This window comes from Pseudophryne corroboree, unplaced genomic scaffold (assembly GCF_028390025.1).
Source record: "Pseudophryne corroboree isolate aPseCor3 unplaced genomic scaffold, aPseCor3.hap2 scaffold_512, whole genome shotgun sequence".
NCBI lineage: Eukaryota > Metazoa > Chordata > Amphibia > Anura > Myobatrachidae > Pseudophryne > Pseudophryne corroboree.
The window spans coordinates 48,066-69,528 of NW_026970116.1; the positions used below are offsets into that span (position 1 = coordinate 48,066).

The 21,463-nt window shown below is 50.4% G+C and overlaps 26 non-coding genes and 3 pseudogenes across 26 annotated transcripts; 16 read left to right on the forward strand and 13 right to left on the reverse strand.

The window, feature by feature from the left end:
• The first annotated feature begins 541 nt into the window (after positions 1 to 541).
• Positions 542 to 705, forward strand: LOC135031247 (U1 spliceosomal RNA). The gene has a single exon (XR_010227082.1). It is a non-coding gene; the product is annotated as a U1 spliceosomal RNA (small nuclear RNA).
• Positions 706 to 857: 152 nt separating this feature from the next.
• LOC135031122 (U1 spliceosomal RNA) lies at positions 858 to 1,020 on the forward strand. Its single transcript, XR_010226982.1, has one exon. It is a non-coding gene; the product is annotated as a U1 spliceosomal RNA (small nuclear RNA).
• A 671-nt stretch (positions 1,021 to 1,691) lies between these two features.
• LOC135031068 (U1 spliceosomal RNA) lies at positions 1,692 to 1,854 on the forward strand. Its single transcript, XR_010226938.1, has one exon. It is a non-coding gene; the product is annotated as a U1 spliceosomal RNA (small nuclear RNA).
• A 53-nt stretch (positions 1,855 to 1,907) lies between these two features.
• Positions 1,908 to 2,071, forward strand: LOC135031166 (U1 spliceosomal RNA). Its single transcript, XR_010227009.1, has one exon. It is a non-coding gene; the product is annotated as a U1 spliceosomal RNA (small nuclear RNA).
• Positions 2,072 to 4,495: 2,424 nt separating this feature from the next.
• Positions 4,496 to 4,659, forward strand: LOC135031054 (U1 spliceosomal RNA). Its single transcript, XR_010226924.1, has one exon. It is a non-coding gene; the product is annotated as a U1 spliceosomal RNA (small nuclear RNA).
• A 152-nt stretch (positions 4,660 to 4,811) lies between these two features.
• On the forward strand, positions 4,812 to 4,947 carry LOC135031162 (U1 spliceosomal RNA; annotated as a pseudogene).
• Positions 4,948 to 5,645: 698 nt separating this feature from the next.
• LOC135031052 (U1 spliceosomal RNA) lies at positions 5,646 to 5,809 on the forward strand. Its single transcript, XR_010226922.1, has one exon. It is a non-coding gene; the product is annotated as a U1 spliceosomal RNA (small nuclear RNA).
• Positions 5,810 to 5,961: 152 nt separating this feature from the next.
• On the forward strand, positions 5,962 to 6,124 carry LOC135031075 (U1 spliceosomal RNA). The gene has a single exon (XR_010226944.1). It is a non-coding gene; the product is annotated as a U1 spliceosomal RNA (small nuclear RNA).
• A 674-nt stretch (positions 6,125 to 6,798) lies between these two features.
• LOC135031245 (U1 spliceosomal RNA) lies at positions 6,799 to 6,962 on the forward strand. Its single transcript, XR_010227080.1, has one exon. It is a non-coding gene; the product is annotated as a U1 spliceosomal RNA (small nuclear RNA).
• A 152-nt stretch (positions 6,963 to 7,114) lies between these two features.
• Positions 7,115 to 7,277, forward strand: LOC135031084 (U1 spliceosomal RNA). The gene has a single exon (XR_010226953.1). It is a non-coding gene; the product is annotated as a U1 spliceosomal RNA (small nuclear RNA).
• A 674-nt stretch (positions 7,278 to 7,951) lies between these two features.
• On the forward strand, positions 7,952 to 8,115 carry LOC135031065 (U1 spliceosomal RNA). The gene has a single exon (XR_010226935.1). It is a non-coding gene; the product is annotated as a U1 spliceosomal RNA (small nuclear RNA).
• Positions 8,116 to 8,267: 152 nt separating this feature from the next.
• LOC135031143 (U1 spliceosomal RNA) lies at positions 8,268 to 8,403 on the forward strand (annotated as a pseudogene).
• A 701-nt stretch (positions 8,404 to 9,104) lies between these two features.
• LOC135031055 (U1 spliceosomal RNA) lies at positions 9,105 to 9,268 on the forward strand. Its single transcript, XR_010226925.1, has one exon. It is a non-coding gene; the product is annotated as a U1 spliceosomal RNA (small nuclear RNA).
• A 152-nt stretch (positions 9,269 to 9,420) lies between these two features.
• On the forward strand, positions 9,421 to 9,583 carry LOC135031109 (U1 spliceosomal RNA). Its single transcript, XR_010226971.1, has one exon. It is a non-coding gene; the product is annotated as a U1 spliceosomal RNA (small nuclear RNA).
• A 674-nt stretch (positions 9,584 to 10,257) lies between these two features.
• On the forward strand, positions 10,258 to 10,421 carry LOC135031044 (U1 spliceosomal RNA). Its single transcript, XR_010226914.1, has one exon. It is a non-coding gene; the product is annotated as a U1 spliceosomal RNA (small nuclear RNA).
• A 152-nt stretch (positions 10,422 to 10,573) lies between these two features.
• Positions 10,574 to 10,736, forward strand: LOC135031076 (U1 spliceosomal RNA). Its single transcript, XR_010226945.1, has one exon. It is a non-coding gene; the product is annotated as a U1 spliceosomal RNA (small nuclear RNA).
• An 828-nt stretch (positions 10,737 to 11,564) lies between these two features.
• On the reverse strand, positions 11,565 to 11,727 carry LOC135031091 (U1 spliceosomal RNA). The gene has a single exon (XR_010226959.1). It is a non-coding gene; the product is annotated as a U1 spliceosomal RNA (small nuclear RNA).
• Positions 11,728 to 11,879: 152 nt separating this feature from the next.
• LOC135031251 (U1 spliceosomal RNA) lies at positions 11,880 to 12,043 on the reverse strand. Its single transcript, XR_010227085.1, has one exon. It is a non-coding gene; the product is annotated as a U1 spliceosomal RNA (small nuclear RNA).
• A 674-nt stretch (positions 12,044 to 12,717) lies between these two features.
• Positions 12,718 to 12,880, reverse strand: LOC135031113 (U1 spliceosomal RNA). Its single transcript, XR_010226975.1, has one exon. It is a non-coding gene; the product is annotated as a U1 spliceosomal RNA (small nuclear RNA).
• A 142-nt stretch (positions 12,881 to 13,022) lies between these two features.
• LOC135031045 (U1 spliceosomal RNA) lies at positions 13,023 to 13,186 on the reverse strand. Its single transcript, XR_010226915.1, has one exon. It is a non-coding gene; the product is annotated as a U1 spliceosomal RNA (small nuclear RNA).
• Positions 13,187 to 13,860: 674 nt separating this feature from the next.
• On the reverse strand, positions 13,861 to 14,023 carry LOC135031110 (U1 spliceosomal RNA). The gene has a single exon (XR_010226972.1). It is a non-coding gene; the product is annotated as a U1 spliceosomal RNA (small nuclear RNA).
• A 152-nt stretch (positions 14,024 to 14,175) lies between these two features.
• LOC135031056 (U1 spliceosomal RNA) lies at positions 14,176 to 14,339 on the reverse strand. The gene has a single exon (XR_010226926.1). It is a non-coding gene; the product is annotated as a U1 spliceosomal RNA (small nuclear RNA).
• A 674-nt stretch (positions 14,340 to 15,013) lies between these two features.
• On the reverse strand, positions 15,014 to 15,176 carry LOC135031085 (U1 spliceosomal RNA). The gene has a single exon (XR_010226954.1). It is a non-coding gene; the product is annotated as a U1 spliceosomal RNA (small nuclear RNA).
• Positions 15,177 to 15,328: 152 nt separating this feature from the next.
• Positions 15,329 to 15,492, reverse strand: LOC135031258 (U1 spliceosomal RNA). Its single transcript, XR_010227092.1, has one exon. It is a non-coding gene; the product is annotated as a U1 spliceosomal RNA (small nuclear RNA).
• A 674-nt stretch (positions 15,493 to 16,166) lies between these two features.
• Positions 16,167 to 16,329, reverse strand: LOC135031078 (U1 spliceosomal RNA). Its single transcript, XR_010226947.1, has one exon. It is a non-coding gene; the product is annotated as a U1 spliceosomal RNA (small nuclear RNA).
• Positions 16,330 to 16,481: 152 nt separating this feature from the next.
• LOC135031047 (U1 spliceosomal RNA) lies at positions 16,482 to 16,645 on the reverse strand. The gene has a single exon (XR_010226917.1). It is a non-coding gene; the product is annotated as a U1 spliceosomal RNA (small nuclear RNA).
• Positions 16,646 to 17,343: 698 nt separating this feature from the next.
• LOC135031144 (U1 spliceosomal RNA) lies at positions 17,344 to 17,479 on the reverse strand (annotated as a pseudogene).
• A 152-nt stretch (positions 17,480 to 17,631) lies between these two features.
• LOC135031057 (U1 spliceosomal RNA) lies at positions 17,632 to 17,795 on the reverse strand. The gene has a single exon (XR_010226927.1). It is a non-coding gene; the product is annotated as a U1 spliceosomal RNA (small nuclear RNA).
• Positions 17,796 to 18,469: 674 nt separating this feature from the next.
• LOC135031123 (U1 spliceosomal RNA) lies at positions 18,470 to 18,632 on the reverse strand. The gene has a single exon (XR_010226983.1). It is a non-coding gene; the product is annotated as a U1 spliceosomal RNA (small nuclear RNA).
• Positions 18,633 to 21,463: the final 2,831 nt, after the last annotated feature.

Here is a 21,463-nt window from a genome sequence, read left to right on the forward strand (position 1 = left end):
CACCGCATGACGCTGGGGCTCCGCTAAAGGAGTCCGCCCAGTTGGGGGCACGTCTTCGAGTTTTCAGCCACATCTGGGTTCATTCGCAGGTGGATCCCTAGGCAATAGAAATTGTTTCTCAGGGTTACAAGCTGAAATTCGAAGAGGTGCCTCCTCGCCGGTTTTTCAAATCGGCCCTACCATCTTCTCCCCAGGAAAGGGAGATAGTGTTAAATGCAATTCACAAATTGTATCTTCAACATATGCAGATGAGGGTTCCAGCCAACTTTGGCCCACTGCTTGGATGACATCACCGTATGCAAATCCGTCTTCTGCAGACCTTCTCCCAGGAATGCTTGTACTAGTTGTTGCATTTGGTTTGTTGTTTGGGCGTGCTTCAGTATTAGGCAGCCTTCTGCCCTCCCATGTTCATCTGAAAATATGTGTTCTCCCGGCAGTTGTTGTCCCCAGATGAGAGTTCCCTTGTGCTGCCTCAGTTGAATCTCCTTTACTTGACAGAGATGTGCCTGAGCAGCGGCCCTCCCCAGCCCTATCTCAAATCATACTTATTTTGCATAGGAGATACCATGGTCATAAAGATTGTTCTCCCAGGGTGAGGTTCATTCATTGCATTCTGGGTATGCTGACCCCTGTGATTTCCCCAAATGTGGGAAACTCAACTGCATTATTTGTGGTAGTGGGGGACTGTGTTTGTGTTTTCCTCTGGTCAGCTCTGGTAAAAGTCAGATTTCTTTGTCTCAGATCTTCCTCTAGCCTTGTTCTTCTTTCGAGAGTTCCATTGTGCTGCCTCAGTTTGATCTCCTTCACTTGACAGGGGGGTACCCGAGCAGCGACCCTCCCCAGCTCTAGCCCAACTCCTACATACCTGCCAGGTGAGATACTATGATCATGAAGGTGCTTCTCCCAGGGCAAGGCTCACCCATTGCACTCTGGGTGTGCTGCTCCTGCGATTTCCCCAAATGTGGGAAACTTGACTGCATAATTTGTGTTTCCCCTGGTCGGCTCTCGTATAATTCAGATCTCTTTGTCTCAGGTCTCTCTCCAGCCTAGTTTGCTGTCTGTTTCCACTTCTGTTTTCTTGAGCCGCTCCCTTCTATGCCCTTGCGCACTATCCTGACTTCTCCCGTCTGCTTACTTTGTGCCTTCCAACGCACAATGCGTACTACAGGTAGTGCTGCAGGGCCCACACCCTTTTACTTGCCGTACAGAGCAGCTCTGGAGCTGTTACAGTGCCCAGCTGCTGCAAGAAATCAGCTTGAATGCTTCAGGGGCTGGGGCATAGCCAACATGAGCCCCACACCGAAGGAGGGTGGAGGTATTTAATGCGAACTAGGGGTCATCCAAGCACCGCAAAAGGCCGCCATGCCCTGCATAACCCTTTTCTCTTTTCATATGCAGATGAGGGTTCCAGCCAACTTTGGCCCACTGCTTGGATGACATCACCGTATGCAAATCCGTCTTCTGCAGACCTTCTCCCAGGAATGCTTTTACTAGTTGTTACATTTGGTTTGTTGTTTGGGGGTGCTTCAGTATTAGGCAGCCTTCTGCCCTCCCATGTTCATCTGAAAATATGTGTTCTCCCTGCAGTTGTTGTCCCCAGATGAGAGTTCCCTTGTGCTGCCTCAGTTGAATCTCCTTTACTTGACAGAGATGTGCCTGAGCAGCGGCCCTCCCCAGCCCTATCCCAAATCATACTTATTTTGCATAGGAGTTTCCATGGTCATGAAGATTGTTCTCCCAGGGTGAGGTTCATTCATTGCATTCTGGGTATGCTGACCCCTGTGATTTCCCCAAATGTGGGAAACTCGACTGCATTAATTGTGGTAGTGGGGGACTGTGTTTGTGGATCTCCTTCACTTGACAGGGGGGTGCCCGAGCAGCGACCCTCCCCAGCTCAAGCCCAACTCCTACTTACCTGCCAAGTGAGATACTATGATCAGGAAGGTGCTTCTACCAGGGCAAGGCTCACCCATTGCACTCTGGGTGTGCTGCTCCTACGATTTCCCCAAATGTGGGACACTTGACTGCATAATTTGTGTTTCCTCTGGTCGGCTACTCGTATAATTCAGATCTCTTTGTCTCAGGTCTCTCTCCAGCCTAGTTTGCTGTCTGTTTCCACTTCTCTTTTCTTGAGCCCCTGCCTTCTATGCCCTTGGGCACTCTCCTGACTTCTCCTGTCTGCTTACTTTGTGCCTTCCAACGCACAATGCAAACTACAGGTAGTGCTGCAGGGCCAACACCCTTTTACTTGCCTTACAGAGCAGCTCTGGAGCTGTTACAGTGCCCAGCTGCTGCAAGAAATCAGCTTGAATGCTTCAGGGGCTGGGGCATAGCCAACATGAGCAGCAAGATGCAGCACTGGACTATTAGTAATGTACTGTTGTATGCTGAGCACCACAATGCAGCACAAGACAATGAGCAGTGATACTGAGCACTGATGAGGATACTACTGAGAACTGACACTGAGCAGGAGAGACACACTACTAGTATTACTGAGCAGCAATAAGTAACCACTGATACTGGGCACTGATATTGAGATTTCCACTGAGAGAACATAGCCACGTCCTCTCCGCTCTCTCTTCAATGCACGAGTAAAAATGGCGGCAACGCGCAGCTCTTTATATGGAATCCGAATCTCGCGAGAATCCGACAGCGGGATGATGACATTTTCCCTTGTTCAGGTTTTCCGAGTCAGGCGGGAACAACCGAGCCTGCCACGGACCAGTGTAAACCACGTGGAGTTCGTCGGGAATTCGGTTCTCGGAGAACCGAACCCGCTCCTCTATATGTACTATATTACTATGTTACTGTAGTATACAGAACACCACAATGCAATGAGCAGTGATAGTGAGCACTGATGAGGATACTAGAACTGACACTGAGCAGCAAGATGCAGCACTGGACTATTAGTAATGTACTGTAGTATGCTGAGCACCACAATGCAGCACAAGACAATGAGCAGTGATACTGAGCACTGATGAGGATACTACTGAGAACTGACACTGAGCAGGAGAGACACACTACTAGTATTACTGAGCAGCAATAAGTAACCACTGATACTGAGCACTGATATTGAGATTTCCACTGAGAGAACATAGCCACGTCCTCTCCGCTCTCTCTTCAATGCACGAGTAAAAATGGCAGCAACGCGCAGCTCTTTATATGGAATCCGAATCTCGCAAGAATCCGACAGCGGGATGATGACATTTTCCCTTGTTCAGGTTTTCCGAGTCAGGCGGGAACAACCGAGCCTGCCTCGGACCAGTGTAAACCATGTGGAGTTCGTGGGGAATTCGGTTCTCGGAGAACCGAACCCGCTCCTCTCTACCTTATACCCATCAATTTTTTTATTTTCAATCTAAGCCCCTGCAGTTTTCTGTAAGCATCTGCTTCGCTATGATGATCAACAAGTCACAAGGGCAAACACTCAGGGCTTGAGGCGTAGATCTTAGGACCAGCTGCTACAAGCATGGCAGAGGTGTCACTATCACTGGTGACACCCAGAAAGGTGGCGAGGGAGATTGTAATGCAGTGCGCGCAGATAAACAGCGCAATGGTAAAAAGGAGGCATGGTTTCATAGGTAGGGGCGTGGCCTGGTGGCCTGAATCTACATTTTGTTGCTCCGGGTGTCCCGGGGGTTGGGGGCTGCACCCGGGTACTAGTGTGTGAGCTGTGCTGGCTCCTGCACAGTGACAGGGCATGGCCACCCAGCATGACGCCTCCCTTCTTGACCATGCTGTAATTGCAGTCGCACTGCAGTTCAGCGTGATCATAAAAAATGGTGTAGGCTCCTGCTGGTGCAGGCTGTAGAGAAAAGCTGCTGTGACCACGCCCCCTGTGTCTCCTCCGTTGCAGACCATATTTTGAAGCCTTGCCCCCGGACTAAGAGAAAAGTATGCCCTTGCGCACTATCCTGACTTCTCCTCCCGTCTGCTTAATTTGTGCCTTCCAACGCACAATGCGAACAACAGGTGGTGCTGCAGGGCCCACACCCTTTTACTTGCCTTACAGAACGGCTCTGGAGCTGTTACAGTGCCCAGCTGCTGCAAGAAATCAGCTTGAATGCTTCAGGGGATGGGGCATGGCCAACATGAGCCCCACACCAAAGGAGGGTGGGGGTGTTTAATGCGAACTAGGGGTCATCCAAGCACTGCAAAAGGCCGCCATGCCCTGCATGCCCCTTTTCTCTTTTCATATGCAGATGAGGGTTCCAGTCAACTTTGGCCCACTGCTTGGATAACATCACCGTATGCAAATCCGTCTGCTGCAGACCTTCCCCCAGGAGTGCTTGTACTAGTTGTTGCATATGGTTTGATATTTGATGGTGCTTCAGTATTAGGCAGCCTTCCGCCCTCCCATGTTCATCTGAAAAGATGTGGTCTCCCTGCAGTTGTTGTCCCCAGATGAGAGTTCCCTTGTGCTGCCTCAGTTGAATCTCCTTTACTTGACAGAGATGTGCCTGAGCAGCGGCCCTCACCAGCCCTATCCCAAATCATACTTATTTTGCATAGGAGATACCATGGTCATGAAGATTGTTCTCCCAGGGTGAGGTTCATTCATTGCATTCTGGGTATGCTGACCCCTGTGATTTTCCCAAATGTGGGAAACTCGACTGCATTATTTGTGGTAGTGGGGGACTGTGTTTGTGCTTTCCTCTGGTCAGCTCTGGTAAAAGTCAGATTTCTTTGTCTCAGATCTTCCTCTAGCCTTGTTCTTCTTTCGAGAGTTCCCTGGTGCTGCCTCAGTTGGATCTCCTTCACTTCACAGGGGGGAACCCGAGCAGCGACCCTCCCCAGCTCTAGCCCAACTCCTACTTACCTGCCAGGTGAGATACTATGATCATGAAGGTGCTTCTCCCAGGGCAAGGCTCAACCATTGCACTCTGGGTGTGCTGCTCATGCGATTTCCCCAAATGTGGGAAACTTGACTGCATAATTTGTGTTTCCCCTCGTCGGCTCTCGTATAATTCAGATCTCTTTGTCTCAGGTCTCTCTCCAGCCTAGTTTGCTGTCTGTTTCCACTTCTCTTTTCTTGAGCCGCTCCCTTCTATGCCCTTGCGCACTATCCTGACTTCTCCCGTCTGCTTACTTCGTGCCTTCCAACGCACAATGCGAACTACAGGTAGTGCTGCAGGGCCCACACCCTTTTACTTGCCTTACAGAGCAGCTCTGGAGCTGTTACAGTGCCCAGCTGCTGCAAGAAATCAGCTTGAATGCTTCAGGGGATGGGGCATGGCCAACATGAGCCCCACACCAAAGGAGGGTGGAGGTGTTTAATGCGAACTAGGGGTCATCCAAGCACCGCAAAAGGCCGCCATGCCCTGCACGCCCCTTTTCTCTTTTCATATGCAGACGAGGGTTGAAGCCAACTTTGACCCACTGCTTGGATGACATCACCGTATGCAAATCCGTCTTCTGCAGAACTTCCCCCAGGAATGCTTGCACTAGTTGTTGCATTTGGTTTGTTGTTTGGGGGTGCTTCAGCATTAGGCAGCCTTCTGCCCTCACATGTTCATCTGAAAATATGTGTTCTCCCTGCAGTTGTTGTCCCCAGATGAGAGTTCCCTTGTGCTGCCTCAGTTGAATCTCCTTTACTTGACAGAGATGTGCCTGAGCAGCGGCCCTCCCCAGCCCTATCCCATATCATACTTATTTTGCATAGGCGATACCATGGTCATGAAGATTTTTCTCCCAGGGTGAGGTTCATGCATTGCATTCTGGGTATGCTGACCCCTGTGATTTCCCCAAATGTGGGAAACTCGACTGCATTATTTGTGGTAGTGGGGGACTGTGTTTGTGCTTTCCTCTGGTCAGCTCTGGAAAAAGTCAGATTTCTTTGTCTCAGATCTTCCTCTAGCCTTGTTCTTCTTTCGAGAGTTCCCTTGTGCTGCCTCAGTTGGATCTCTTTCACTTGACAGGGGGGTGCCCGAACAGCGACCCTCCCCAGCTCTAGCCCATCTCCTACTTACCTGCCAGGTGAGATACTATGATCATGAAGGTGCTTCTCCCAGGGCAAGGCTCACCCATTGCACTCTGGGTGTGCTGCCCCTGCGATTTCCCCAAATGTGGGAAACTTGACTGCATAATTTGTGTTTCCCCTGGTCGGCTCTCGTATAATTCAGATCTCTTTGTCTCAGGTCTCTCTCCAGCCTAGTTTGCTGTCTGTTTCCACTTCTCTTTTCTTCAGCCGCTCCCTTCTATACCCTTGTGCACTATCCTGACTTCTCCTCCCGTCTGCTTCCTTTGTGCCTTCCAATGCACAATGCAAACTACAGGTAGTGCTGCAGGGCCCACACCCTTTTACTTGCCTTACAGAGCAGCTCTGGAGCTGTTACAGTGCCCAGCTGCTGCAAGAAATCAGCTTGAATGCTTCAGGGGATGGGGCATGGCCAACATGAGCCCCACACCAAAGGAGGGTGGAGGTGTTTAATGCGAACTAGGGGTCATCCAAGCACCGCAAAAGGCCGCCATGCCCTGCACGCCCCTTTTCTCTTTTCATATGCAGATGAGGGTTGAAGCCAACTTTGACCCACTGCTTGGATGACATCACCGTATGCAAATCCGTCTTCTGCAGAACTTCCCCCAGGAATGCTTGCACTAGTTGTTGCATTTGGTTTGTTGTTTGGGGGTGCTTCAGTATTAGGCAGCCTTCTGCCCTCCCATGTTCATCTGAAAATATGTGTTCTCCCTGCAGTTGTTGTCCCCAGATGAGAGTTCCCTTGTGCTGCCTCAGTTGAATCTCCTTTACTTGACAGAGATGTGCATGAGCAGCGGCCCTCCCCAGCCCTATTCCAAATCATACTTATTTTGCATAGGAGATACCATGGTCATGAAGATTGTTCTCCCAGGGTGAGGTTCATTCATTGCATTTTGGGTATGCTGACCCCTGTGATTTCCCCAAATGTGGGAAACTTGACTGCATTATTTGTGGTAGTGGGGGACTGTGTTTGTGCTTTCCTCTGGTCAGCTCTGGTAAAAGTCAGATTTCTTTGTCTCAGATTTTCCTCTAGCCTTGTTCTTCTTTCGAGAGTTCCATTGTGCTGCCTCAGTTGGATCTCCTTCACTTGACAGGGTGGTACCCGAGCAGTGACCCTCCCCAGCTCTAGCCCAACTCCTACTTACCTGCCAGGTGAGATACTATGATCATGAAGGTGCTTCTCCCAGGGCAAGGCTCACCCATTGCACTCTGGGTGTGCTGCCCCTGCGATTTCCCCAAATGTGGGAAACTTGACTGCATAATTTGTGTTTCCCCTGGTCGGCTCTCGTATAATTCAGATCTATTTGTCTCAGGTCTCTCTCCAGCCTAGTTTGCTGTCTGTTTCCACTTCTCTTTTCTTCAGCCGCTCCCTTCTATACCCTTGTGCACTATCCTGACTTCTCCTCCCGTCTGCTTACTTTGTGCCTTCCAATGCACAATGCAAACTACAGGTAGTGCTGCAGGGCCCACACCCTTTTACTTGCCTTACAGAGCAGCTCTGGAGCTGTTACAGTGCCCAGCTGCTGCAAGAAATCAGCTTGAATGCTTCAGGGGATGGGGCATGGCCAACATGAGCCCCACACCAAAGGAGGGGGGAGGTGTTTAATGCGAACTAGGGGTCATCCAAGCACTGCAAAAGGCCGCCATGCCCTGCATGCCCCTTTTCTCTTTTCATATGCAGATGAGGGTTCCAGTCAACTTTGGCCCACTGCTTGGATAACATCACCGTATGCAAATCCGTCTGCTGCAGACCTTCCCCCAGGAGTGCTTGTACTAGTTGTTGCATATGGTTTGATATTTGATGGTGCTTCAGTATTAGGCAGCCTTCCGCCCTCCCATGTTCATCTGAAAAGATGTGGTCTCCCTGCAGTTGTTGTCCCCAGATGAGAGTTCACTTGTGCTGCCTCAGTTGAATCTCCTTTACTTGACAGAGATGTGCCTGAGCAGCTGCCCTCACCAGCCCTATCCCAAATCATACTTATTTTGCATAGGAGATACCATGGTCATGAAGATTGTTCTCCCAGGGTGAGGTTCATTCATTGCATTCTGGGTATGCTGACCCCTGTGATTTTCCCAAATGTGGGAAACTCGACTGCATTATTTGTGGTAGTGGGGGACTGTGTTTGTGCTTTCCTCTGGTCAGCTCTGGTAAAAGTCAGATTTCTTTGTCTCAGATCTTCCTCTAGCCTTGTTCTTCTTTCGAGAGTTCCCTGGTGCTGCCTCAGTTGGATCTCCTTCACTTCACAGGGGGGAACCCGAGCAGCGACCCTCCCCAGCTCTAGCCCAACTCCTACTTACCTGCCAGGTGAGATACTATGATCATGAAGGTGCTTCTCCCAGGGCAAGGCTCAACCATTGCACTCTGGGTGTGCTGCTCCTGCGATTTCCCCAAATGTGGGAAACTTGACTGCATAATTTGTGTTTCCCCTCGTCGGCTCTCGTATAATTCAGATCTCTTTGTCTCAGGTCTCTCTCCAGCCTAGTTTGCTGTCTGTTTCCACTTCTCTTTTCTTCAGCCGCTCCCTTCTATACCCTTGTGCACTATCCTGACTTCTCCTCCCCTCTGCTTACTTTGTGCCTTCCAATGCACAATGCACACTACAGGTAGTGCTGCAGGGCCCACACCCTTTTACTTGCCTTACAGAGCAGCTCTGGAGCTGTTACAGTGCCCAGCTGCTGCAAGAAATCAGCTTGAATGCTTCAGGGGCTGGGGCATAGCCAACATGAGCCCCACACCAAAGGAGTGTTGAGGTGTTTAATGCAAACTAGGGGTCAGCCAAGCGCCGCAAAAGGCCACCATGCCCTGCACGCCCCTTTTCTCTTTTCATATGCAGACGAGGGTTGAAGCCAACTTTGACCCACTGCTTGGATGACATCACCATATGCAAATCCATCTGCGGCAGGCCTTCCCCCAGGAATGCTTGCACTAGTTGTTGCATTTGGTTTGTTGTTTGGGGGTGCTTCAGTATTAGGCAGCCTTCTGCCCTCCCATGTTCATCTGAAAATATATGTTCTCCCTGCAGTTGTTGTCCCAAGATGAGAGTTCCCTTGTGCTGCCTCAGTTGAATCTCCTTTACTTGACAGAGATGTGCATGAGCAGCGGCCCTCCCCAGCCCTATTCCAAATCATACTTATTTTGCATAGGAGATACCATGGTCATGAAGATTTTTCTCCCAGGGTGAGGTTCATTCATTGCATTTTGGGTATGCTGACCCCTGTGATTTCCCCAAATGTGGGAAACTTGACTGCATTATTTGTGGTAGTGGGAGACTGTGTTTGTGCTTTCCTCTGGTCAGCTCTGGTAAAAGTCAGATTTCTTTGTCTCAGATTTTCCTTTAGCCTTGTTCTTCTTTCGAGAGTTCCCTTGTGCTGCCTCAGTTGGATCTCCTTCACTTGACAGGGGGGTACCCGAGCAGCGACCCTCCCCAGCTCTAGCCCAACTCCTACTTACCTGCCAGGTGAGATACTATGATCATGAAGGTGCTTCTCCCAGGGCAAGGCTCACCCATTGTACTCTGGGTGTGCTGCTCCTGCGATTTCCCCAAATGTGGGAAACTTGACTGCATAATTTGTGTTTCCCCTGGTCGGCTCTCGTATAATTCAGATCTCTTTGTCTCAGGTCTCTCTCCAGCCTAGTTTGCTGTCTGTTTCCACTTCTCTTTTCTTCAGCCGCTCCCTTCTATACCCTTGTGCACTATCCTGACTTCTCCTCCCGTCTGCTTACTTTGTGCCTTCCAATGCACAATGCAAACTACAGGTAGTGCTGCAGGGCCCACACCCTTTTACTTGCCTTACAGAGCAGCCCTGGAGCTGTTACAGTGCCCAGCTGCTGCAAGAAATCAGCTTGAATGCTTCAGGGGCTGGGGCATAGCCAACATGAGCCCCACACCGAAGGAGGGTGGAGGTGTTTAATGCAAACTAGGGGTCAGACAAGCGCCGCAAAAGGCCACCATGCCCTGCACGCCCCTTTTCTGTTTTCATATGCAGACGAGGGTTGAAGCCAACTTTGACCCCCTGCTTGGATGACATCACCATATGCAAATCCGTCTTCTGCAGAACTTCCCCCAGGAATGCTTGCACTAGTTGTTGCATTTGGTTTGTTGTTTGGGGGTGCTTCAGTATTAGGCAGCCTTCTGCCCTCCCATGTTCATCTGAAAATATGTGTTCTCCCTGCAGTTGTTGTCCCCAGATGAGAGTTCCCTTGTGCTGCCTCAGTTGAATCTCCTTAACTTGACAGAGATGTGCCTGAGCAGCGGCCCTCCCCAGCTCTATCCCAAATCATACTTATTTTGCATAGGAGATACCATGGTCATGAAGATTATTCTCCCAGGGTGAGGTTCATTCATTGCATTCTGGGTATGCTGACCCCTGTGATTTCCCCAAATGTGGGAAACTCGACTGCTTTATTTGTGGTAGTGGGGGACTGTGTTTGTGTTTTCCTCTGGTCAGCTCTGGTAAAAGTCAGATTTCTTTGTTTCAGATCTTCCTCTAGCCTTGTTCTTCTTTCGAGAGTTCCCTTGTGCTGCCTCAGTTGGATCTCCTTCACTTGACAGGGGGGTGCCCAAGCAGAGACCCTCCCCAGCTCTAGCCCAACTCCTACTTACCTGCCAGGTGAGATACTATGATCATGAAGGTGCTTCTCCCAGGGCAAGGCTCACCCATTGCACTCTGGGTGTGCTGCCCCTGCGATTTCCCCAAATGTGGGAAACTTGACTGCATAATTTGTGTTTCCCCTGGTCGGCTCTCGTATAATTCAGATCTCTTTGTCTCAGATCTCTCTCCAGCCTAGTTTGCTGTCTGTTTCCACTTCTCTTTTCTTCAGCCGCTCCCTTCTATACCCTTGTGCACTATCCTGACTTCTCCTCCCGTCTGCTTACTTTGTGCCTTCCAATGCACAATGCAAACTACAGGTAGTGCTGCAGGGCCCACACCCTTTTACTTGCCTTACAGAGCAGCTCTGGAGCTGTTACAGTGCCCAGCTGCTGCAAGAAATCTGCTTGAATGCTTCAGGGGATGGGACATGGCCAACATGAGCCCCACACCAAAGGAGGGTGGAGCAGAAGGCTGACTAATACTGAAGCACCCACAAACAACAAACCAAATGCAACAACTAGTGCAAGCATTCCTGGGGGAAGGCCTGTTGCAGATGGATTTGCATATGGTGATGTCATCCAAGCAGTGGGTCAAAGTTGGCTTCAACCCTCGTCTGCATATGAAAACAGAAAAGGGGCGTGCAGGGCATGGTGGCCTTTTGCGGCGCTTGACCGACCCCTAGTTTGCATTAAACACCTCCACCCTCCTTCGGTGTGGGGCTCATGTTGGCTATGCCCCAGCCCCTGAAGCATTCAAGCTGATTTCTTGCAGCAGCTGGGCACTGTAACAGCTCCAGAGCTGCTCTGTAAGGCAAGTAAAAGGGTGTGGGCCCTGCAGCACTACCTGTAGTTTGCATTGTGCATTGGAAGGCACAAAGTAAGCAGACGGGAGGAGAAGTCAGGATAGTGCACAAGGGTATAGAAGGGAGCGGCTGAAGAAAAGAGAAGTGGAAACAGACAGCAAACTAGGCTGGAGAGACACCTGAGACAAAGAGATCTGAATTATACGAGAGCCGACCAGGGGAAACACAAATTATGCAGTCAAGTTTCCCACATTTGGGGAAATCGCAGGAGCAGCACACCCAGAGTGCAATGGGTGAGCCTTGCCCTGGGAGAAGCACCTTCATGATCATAGTATCTCACCTGGCAGGTAAGTAGGAGTTGGGCTAGAGCTGGGGAGGGTCGCTGCTCGGGTACCCCCCTGTAAAGTGAAGGAGATCCAACTGAGGCAGCACAAGGGAACTCTCGAAAGAAGAACAAGGCAAGAGGAAAATCTGAGACAAAGAAATCTGACTTTTACCAGAGCTGACCAGAGGAAAGCACAAACACAGTCCCCCACTACCACAAATAATGCAGTTGAGTTTCCCACATTTGGGGAAATCACAGGGGTCAGCATACCCAAAATGCAATGAATGAACCTCACCCTGGGAGAACAATCTTCATGACCATGGTATCTTCTATGCAAAATAAGTATGATTTGGAATAGGGCTGGGGAGGGCCGCTGCTCATGCACATCTCTGTCAAGTAAAGGAGATTCAACTGAGGCAGCACAAGGGAACTCTCATCTGGGGACAACAACTGCAGGGAGAACACATATTTTCAGATGAACATGGGAGGGCAGAAGGCTGCCTAATACTGAAGCACCCCCAAACAACAAACCAAATGCAACAACTAGTGCAAGCATTCCTGGGGGAAGTTCTGCAGAAGACGGATTTGCATACGGTGATGTCATCCAAGCAGTGGGTCAAAGTTGGCTTCAACCCTCATCTGCATATGAAAAGAGAAAAGGGGCGTGCAGGGCATGGCGGCCTTTTGCGGTGCTTGGATGACCCCTAGTTCGCATTAAACACCTCCACCCTCCTTTGGTGTGGGGCTCATGTTGGCCATGCCCCATCCCCTGAAGCATTCAAGCAGATTTCTTGCAGCAGCTGGGCACTGTAACAGCTCCAGAGCTGCTCTGTAAGGCAAGTAAAAGGGTGTGGGCCCTGCAGCACTACCTGTAGTTTGCATTGTGCATTGGAAGGCACAAAGTAAGCAGACGGGAGGAGAAGTCAGGATAGTGCACAAGGGTATAGAAGGGAGCAGCTGAAGAAAAGAGAAGTGGAAACAGACAGCAAACTAGGCTGGAGAGAGACCTGAGACAAAGAGATCTGAATTATACGAGAGCCGACCAGGGGAAACACAAATTATGCAGTCAAGTTTCCCACATTTGGGGAAATCGCAGGGGCAGCACACCCAGAGTGCAATGGGTGAGCCTTGCCCTGGGAGAAGCACCTTCAAGATCATAGTATCTCACCTGGCAGGTAAGTAGGAGTTGGGCTAGAGCTGGGGAGGGTCTCTGCTCGGGCACCCCCCTGTCAAGTGAAGGAGATCCAACTGATGCAGCACAAGGGAACTCTCAAAAGAAGAACAAGGCTCTGAAACAAAGAAATCTGACTTTTACCAGAGCTGACCAGAGGAAAACACAAACACAGTCCCCCACTACCACAAATAAAGCAGTCGAGTTTCCCACATTTGGGGAAATCACAGGGGTCAGCATACCCAGAATGCAATGAATGAACCTCACCCTGGGAGAATAATCTTCATGACCATGGTATCTCCTATGCAAAATAAGTATGATTTGGTATAGAGCTGGGGAGGGCCGCTGCTCAGGCACATCTCTGTCAAGTTAAGGAGATTCAACTGAGGCAGCACAAGGGAACTCTCATCTGGGGACAACAACTGCAGGGAGAACACATATTTTCAGATGAACATGGGAGGGCAGAAGGCTGCCTAATACTGAAGCACCCCCAAACAACAAACCAAATGCAACAACTAGTGCAAACATTCCTGGGGGAAGGCCTGCCGCAGATGGATTTGCATATGGTGATGTCATCCAAGCAGTGGGTCAAAGTTGGCTTCAACCCTCGTCTGCATATGAAAACAGAAAAGGGGCGTGCAGGGCATGGTGGCCTTTTGCGGCGCTTGTCTGACCCCTAGTTTGCATTAAACACCTCCACCCTCCTTCGGTGTGGGGCTCATGTTGGCTATGCCCCAGCCCCTGAAGCATTCAAGCTGATTTCTTGCAGCAGCTTGGCACTGTAACAGCTCCAGAGCTGCTCTGTAAGGCAAGTAAAAGGGTGTGGGCCCTGCAGCACTACCTGTAGTTTGCATTGTGCATTGGAAGGCACAAAGTAAGGAGACGGGAGGAGAAGTCTGGATAGTGCACAAGGGTATAGAAGGGAGCGGCTGAAGAAAAGAGAAGTGGAAACAGACAGCAAACTAGGCTGGAGAGAGACCTGAGACAAAGAGATCTGAATTATACGAGAGCCGACCAGGGGAAACACAAATTATGCAGTCAAGTTTCCCACATTTGGGGAAATCGCAGGAGCAGCACACCCAGAGTACAATGGGTGAGCCTTGCCCTGGGAGAAGCACCTTCATGATCATAGTATCTCACCTGGCAGGTAAGTAGGAGTTGGGCTAGAGCTGGGGAGGGTCGCTGCTCGGGTACCCCCCTGTAAAGTGAAGGAGATCCAACTGAGGCAGCACAAGGGAACTCTCGAAAGAAGAACAAGGCTAAAGGAAAATCTGAGACAAAGAAATCTGACTTTTACCAGAGCTGACCAGAGGAAAGCACAAACACAGTCTCCCACTACCACAAATAATGCAGTCAAGTTTCCCACATTTGGGGAAATCACAGGGGTCAGCATACCCAAAATGCAATGAATGAACCTCACCCTGGGAGAAAAATCTTCATGACCATGGTATCTCCTATGCAAAATAAGTATGATTTGGAATAGGGCTGGGGAGGGCCGCTGCTCATGCACATCTCTGTCAAGTAAAGGAGATTCAACTGAGGCAGCACAAGGGAACTCTCATCTTGGGACAACAACTGCAGGGAGAACATATATTTTCAGATGAACATGGGAGGGCAGAAGGCTGCCTAATACTGAAGCACCCCCAAACAACAAACCAAATGCAACAACTAGTGCAAGCATTCCTGGGGGAAGGACTGCCGCAGATGGATTTGCATATGGTGATGTCATCCAAGCAGTGGGTCAAAGTTGGCTTCAACCCTCGTCTGCATATGAAAAGAGAAAAGGGGCGTGCAGGGCATGGTGGCCTTTTGCGGCGCTTGGCTGACCCCTAGTTTGCATTAAACACCTCCACCCTCCTTTGGTGTGGGGCTCATGTTGGCTATGCCCCAGCCCCTGAAGCATTCAAGCTGATTTCTTGCAGCAGCTGGGCACTGTAACAGCTCCAGAGCTGCTCTGTAAGGCAAGTAAAAGGGTCTGGGCCCTGCAGCACTACCTGTAGATCGCATTGTGCGTTGGAAGGCACAAAGTAAGCAGACAGGAGGAGAAGTCAGGATAGTGCGCAAGGGCATAGAAGGGAGCGGCTCAAGAAAAGAGAAGTGGAAACAGACAGCAAACTAGGCTGGAGAGAGACCTGAGACAAAGAGATCTGAATTATACGAGAGCCGACCAGGGGAAACACAAATTATACAGTCAAGTTTCCCACATTTGGGGAAATCGCAGGAGCAGCACACCCAGAGTGCAATGGGTGAGCCTTGCCCTGGGAGAAGCACCTTCATGATCATAGTATCTCACCTGGCAGGTAAGTAGGAGTTGGGCTAGAGCTGGGGAGGGTCGCTGCTCGGGTACCCCCCTGTAAAGTGAAGGAGATCCAACTAAGGCAGCACAAGGGAACTCTCGAAAGAAGAACAAGGCTAGAGGAAAATCTGAGACAAAGAAATCTGACTTTTACCAGAGCTGACCAGAGGAAAGCACAAACACAGTCCCCCACGACCACAAATAATGCAGTTGAATTTCCCACATTTGGGGAAATCACAGGGGTCAGCATACCCAAAATGCAATGAATGAACCTCACCCTGGGAGAAAAATCTTCATGACCATGGTATCTCCTATGCAAAATAAGTATGATTTGGAATAGGGATGGGGAGGGCCGCTGCTCATGCACATCTCTGTCAAGTAAAGGAGATTTAACTGAGGCAGCACAAGAAAACTCTCATCTGGGGACAACAACTGCAGGGAGAACACACATTTTCAGATGAACATGGGAGGGCAGAAGGCTGCCTAATACTGAAGCACCCCCAAACAACAAACCAAATGCAACAACTAGTGCAAGCATTCCTGGGGGAAGTTCTGCAGAAGACGGATTTGCATACGGTGATGTCATCCAAGCAGTGGGTCAAAGTTGGCTTCAACCCTCATCTGCATATGAAAAGAGAAAAGGGGCGTGCAGGGCATGGCGGCCTTTTGCGGTGCTTGGATGACCCCTAGTTCGCATTAAACACCTCCACCCTCCTTTGGTGTGGGGCTCATGTTGGCCATGCCCCATCCCCTGAAGCATTCAAGCTGATTTCTTGCAGCAGCTGGGCACTGTAACAGCTCCAGAGCTGCTCTGTAAGGCAAGTAAAAGGGTGTGGGCCCTGCAGCACTACCTGTAGTTTGCATTGTGCATTGGAAGGCATAAAGTAAGCAGACGGGAGGAGAAATCAGGATAGTGCACAAGGGTATAGAAGGGAGCGGCTGAAGAAAAGAGAAGTGGAAACAGACAGCAAACTAGGCTGGAGAGAGACCTGAGACAAAGAGATCTGAATTATACGAGAGCCGACCAGGGGAAACACAAATTATGCAGTCAAGTTTCCCACATTTGGGGAAATCGCAGGGGCAGCACACCCAGAGTGCAATGGGTGAGCCTTGCCCTGGGAGAAGCACCTTCATGATCATAGTATCTCACCTGGCAGGTAAGTAGGAGTTGGGCTAGAGCTGGGGAGGGTCGCTGTTCGGGCACCCCCCTGTCAAGTGAAAGAGATCCAACTGAGGCAGCACAAGGGAACTCTCGAAAGAAGAACAAGGCTAGAGGAAGATCTGAGACAAAGAAATCTGACTTTTTCCAGAGCTGACCAGAGGAAAGCACAAACACAGTCCCCCACTACCACAAATAATGCAGTCGAGTTTCCCACATTTGGGGAAATCACAGGGGTCAGCATACCCAGAATGCAATGAATGAACCTCACCTTGGGAGAACAATCTTCATGACCATGGTATCGCCTATGCAAAATAAGTATAATTTGGGATAGGGCTGGGGAGGGCCGCTGCTCAGGCACATCTCTGTCAAGTAAAGGAGATTCAACTGAGGCAGCACAAGGGAACTCTCATCTGGGGACAACAACTGCAGGGAGAACACATATTTTCAGATGAACATGTGAGGGCAGAAGGCTGCCTAATACTGAAGCACCCCCAAACAACAAACCAAATGCAACAACTAGTGCAAGCATTCCTGGGGGAAGGCCTGCAGCAGATGGATTTGCATATGGTGATGTCATCCAAGCAGTGGGTCAAAGTTGGCTTCAACCCTCGTCTGCATATGAAAAGAGAAAAGGAGCGTGCAGGGCATAGCGGCCTTTTGCAGCGCTTGGATGACCCCTAGTTCGCATTACACACCTCCACCCTCCTTCGGTGTGGGGCTCATGTTGGCTATGCCCCAGCCCCTGAAGCATTCAAGCTGATTTCTTGCAGCAGCTGGGCACTGTAACTGCTCCAGAGCTACTCTGTAAGGCAAGTAAAAGGGTGTGGGCCCTGCAGCACTACCTGTAGTTCGCATTGTGCGTTGGAAGGCACGAAGTAAGCAGACGGGAGAAGTCAGGATAGTGCGCAAGGGCATAGAAGGGAGCGGCTCAAGAAAAGAGAAGTGGAAACAGACAGCAAACTAGGCTGGAGAGATACCTGAGACAAAGAGATCTGAATTATACGAGAGCCGACGAGGGGAAACACAAATTATGCAGTCAAGTTTCCCACATTTGGGGAAATCGCAGGAGCAGCACACCCAGAGTGCAATGGTTGAGCCTTGCCCTGGGAGAAGCACCTTCATGATCATAGTATCTCACCTGGCAGGTAAGTAGGAGTTGGGCTAGAGCTGGGGAGGGTCGCTGCTCGGGTTCCCCCCTGTGAAGTGAAGGAGATCCAACTGAGGCAGCACCAGGGAACTCTCGAAAGAAGAACAAGGCTAGAGGAAGATCTGAGACAAAGAAATCTGACTTTTACCAGAGCTGACCAGAGGAAAGCACAAACACAGTCTCCCACTACCACAAATAATGCAGTCAAGTTTCCCACATTTGGGGAAATCACAGGGGTCAGCATACCCAAAATGCAATGAATGAACCTCACCCTGGGAGAAAAATCTTCATGACCATGGTATCTCCTATGCAAAATAAGTATGATTTGGAATAGGGCTGGGGAGGGCCGCTGCTCATGCACATCTCTGTCAAGTAAAGGAGATTCAACTGAGGCAGCACAAGGGAACTCTCATCTTGGGACAACAACTGCAGGGAGAACATATATTTTCAGATGAACATGGGAGGGCAGAAAACTGCCTAATACTGAAGCACCCCCAAACAACAAACCAAATGCAACAACTAGTGCAAGCATTCCTGGGGGAAGGCCTGCCGCAGATGGATTTGCATATGGTGATGTCATCCAAGCAGTGGGTCAAAGTTGGCTTCAACCCTCGTCTGCATATGAAAAGAGAAAAGGGGCGTGCAGGGCATGGTGGCCTTTTGCGGCGCTTGGCTGACCCCTAGTTTGCATTAAACACCTCCACCCTCCTTTGGTGTGGGGCTCATGTTGGCTATGCCCCAGCCCCTGAAGCATTCAAGCTGATTTCTTGCAGCAGCTGGGCACTGTAACAGCTCCAGAGCTGCTCTGTAAGGCAAGTAAAAGGGTGTGGGCCCTGCAGCACTACCTGTAGTTCGCATTGTGCGTTGGAAGGCACAAAGTAAGCAGACAGGAGGAGAAGTCAGGATAGTGCGCAAGGGCATAGAAGGGAGCGGCTCAAGAAAAGAGAAGTGGAAACAGACAGCAAACTAGGCTGGAGAGAGACCTGAGACAAAGAGATCTGAATTATACGAGAGCCGACCAGGGGAAACACAAATTATACAGTCAAGTTTCCCACATTTGGGGAAATCGCAGGAGCAGCACACCCAGAGTGCAATGGGTGAGCCTTGCCCTGGGAGAAGCACCTTCATGATCATAGTATCTCAACTGGCAGGTAAGTAGGAGTTGGGCTAGAGCTGGGGAGGGTCGCTGCTCGGGTACTGGACTATTAGTAATGTACTGTAGTATGCTGAGCACCACAATGCAGCACAAGACAATGAGCAGTGATACTGAGCACTGATGAGGATACTACTGAGAACTGACACTGAGCAGGAGAGACACACTACTAGTATTACTGAGCAGCAATAAGTAACCACTGATACTGAGCACTGATATTGAGATTTCCACTGAGAGAACATAGCCACGTCCTCTCCGCTCTCTCTTCAATGCACGAGTAAAAATGGCAGCAACGCGCAGCTCTTTATATGTTACAGTGCCCAGCTGCTGCAAGAAATCAGCTTGAATGCTTCAGGGGATGGGGCATGGCCAACATGAGCCCCACACCAAAGGAGGGTGGGGGTGTTTAATGCAAACTAGGGGTCATCCAAGCACTGCAAAAGGCCGCCATGCCCTGCATGCCCCTTTTCTCTATGGAATCCGAATCAGCATGAATGCTTCAGGGGATGGGGCATGGCCAACATGAGCCCCACACCAAAGGAGGGTGGGGGTGTTTAATGCGAACTAGGGGTCATCCAAGCACTGCAAAAGGCCGCCATGCCCTGCATGCCCCTTTTCTCTTTTTATATGCAGATGAGGGTTCCAGCCAACTTTGGCCCACTGCTTGGATGACATCACCGTATGCAAATCCTTCTGCTGCAGACCTTCCCCCAGGAATGCTTGTACTAGTTGTTGGATATGGTTTGATATTTGATGGTGCTTCAGTATTAGGCAGCCTTCCGCCCTCCCATGTTCATCTGAAAAGATGTGGTCTCCCTGCAGTTGTTGTCCCCAGACGAGAGTTCCCTTGTGCTTCCTCAGTTGAATCTCCTTAACTTGACGGGGGAGGGGCTGCCCGAGCTGCCACCCTCCCCAGCCCTATCCCAACTCGTACTTATTTTACATATTAGATCTCTTGATCATGAAGATTGTTCTCACAGGGTGAGGTTCATCCATTATATTTTAAAATAGGAAGGTACAAATTACATATTTGAATTGCATCTATGTGCTGGATTCAAATGTCCCCCCCCCCCTTCCTTTCTCAATTGTGCCCGTCAGCAGCTATTCTAAGGTTGCTGCCAATGGGTGTGACACATTCATTTCTTCTGTGGGGTACACTGGACTCCACAAGGATTCACATTGGGGTGTAGAGTAGGATCTTGATCTGAGGCACCAACCGGCTCAAAGCTTTTGACTGTTCCCAAGAAGCTCAGTGCATTCTCCTCTATAACCCCGCTTCCATGAACAGGGAGCTCAGTTTGTAGTTGGTGCCTTCAGTAGCAGGCCAATTAACAGGGGCCTGCCTCAGGCAGCCTATTCTTAGCTATTAATTTTGACAAGAAAAGAAGAACTTGTTTTATGAGAATCTACAAGGGCTGCAGCAGGCTAGGTCTAATAGACATCTTTACTGCAGCTTCATCACTCCCAGCGGCGCTGTATACTCCCGTGCCCTGGTTGCTGGGTCACTGCAGCGGAGGCTCCGGTTTCATCCTAAGGTCAGTCACACACACACCACCCTTCCGGATCACGAGGCCGCTGATGAAGGGGAGCGAGGCCGTAGGGGGTGGGCCGTGTGCGCACTGCGGTGGACACTGATTACTGGGCAGCCGCTCCACTAGCCACCAGGTACAGTTAAGGAGCACAGGTCTGGGGGTTTTTCTCCTATATTAACCCAATTTTGCACTGCCCGCAGCGCATTGTGATAGGTAATAGGGCCTGATTCAGGTTGGATTGCAATCACAATAAGCGATCCAACTGCAAAAATTGCTAAGAGCATACGCATGTGCCTGCATTTTCTGCGGCACCCCGCAGAGAATGTGATCGCCTCTGCCTGTCAATCGGGGCGGGGAAGGGGGGGAGAGGTGGGTCAGCAACACTCCATTTCCAAGTCAGGGATGGAGCGGTGCGGGGGCAAGGCTTCAAAATGGGGTCTGCAACGGAGGAGACACAGGGGGCGTGGTCACAGCGGCTGTATGACATCACATTCAGCCGCTGTGATCACAAAAATGGTGGCGGCTTCCTGCGCGCACATACAGTCTGCACCAGCAGGAGCCTACACCATTTTTTATGATCACGCTGAACTGCAGTGCGACTGCAATTACAGCATGGTCAAGAAGGGAGGCGTCATGCTGGGTGGCCATGCCCTGTCACTGTGCAGGAGCCAGCACCGCTCACACACTAGTCCCCGGGTGCAGCCCCCAACCCCCGGGACACCCGGAGCAACAAAATGTAGATTCAGGCCACCAGGCCACGCCCCTACCTATGAAACCATGCCTCCTTTTTACCATTGCGCTGCTTATCTGCGCGCACTGCATTACAATCTCCCTCGCCACCTCTCTGGGTGTCACCAGTGATAGTGACACCTCTGCCATGCTTGTAGCAGCTGGTCCTAAGATCTACGCCTCACACCCTGAGTGTTTGCCCTTGTGACTTGTTGATCATCATAGCGAAGCAGATGCTTACAGAAAACTGCAGGGGCTTAGATTGAAAATAAAAAAATTGATGGGTATAAGGTAGAGAGGAGCGGGTTCGGTTCTCCGAGAACCGAATTCCCCACGAACTCCACGTGGTTTACACTGGTCCGAGGCAGGCTCGGTTGTTCCCGCCTGACTCGGAAAACCTGAACAAGGGAAAATGTCATCATCCCGCTGTCGGATTCTTGCGAGATTCGGATTCCATAGAGAAAAGGGGCATGCAGGGCATGGCGGCCTTTTGCAGTGCTTGGATGACCCCTTGTTCGCATTAAACACCCCCACCCTCCTTTGGTGTGGGGCTCATGTTGGCCATGCCCCATCCCC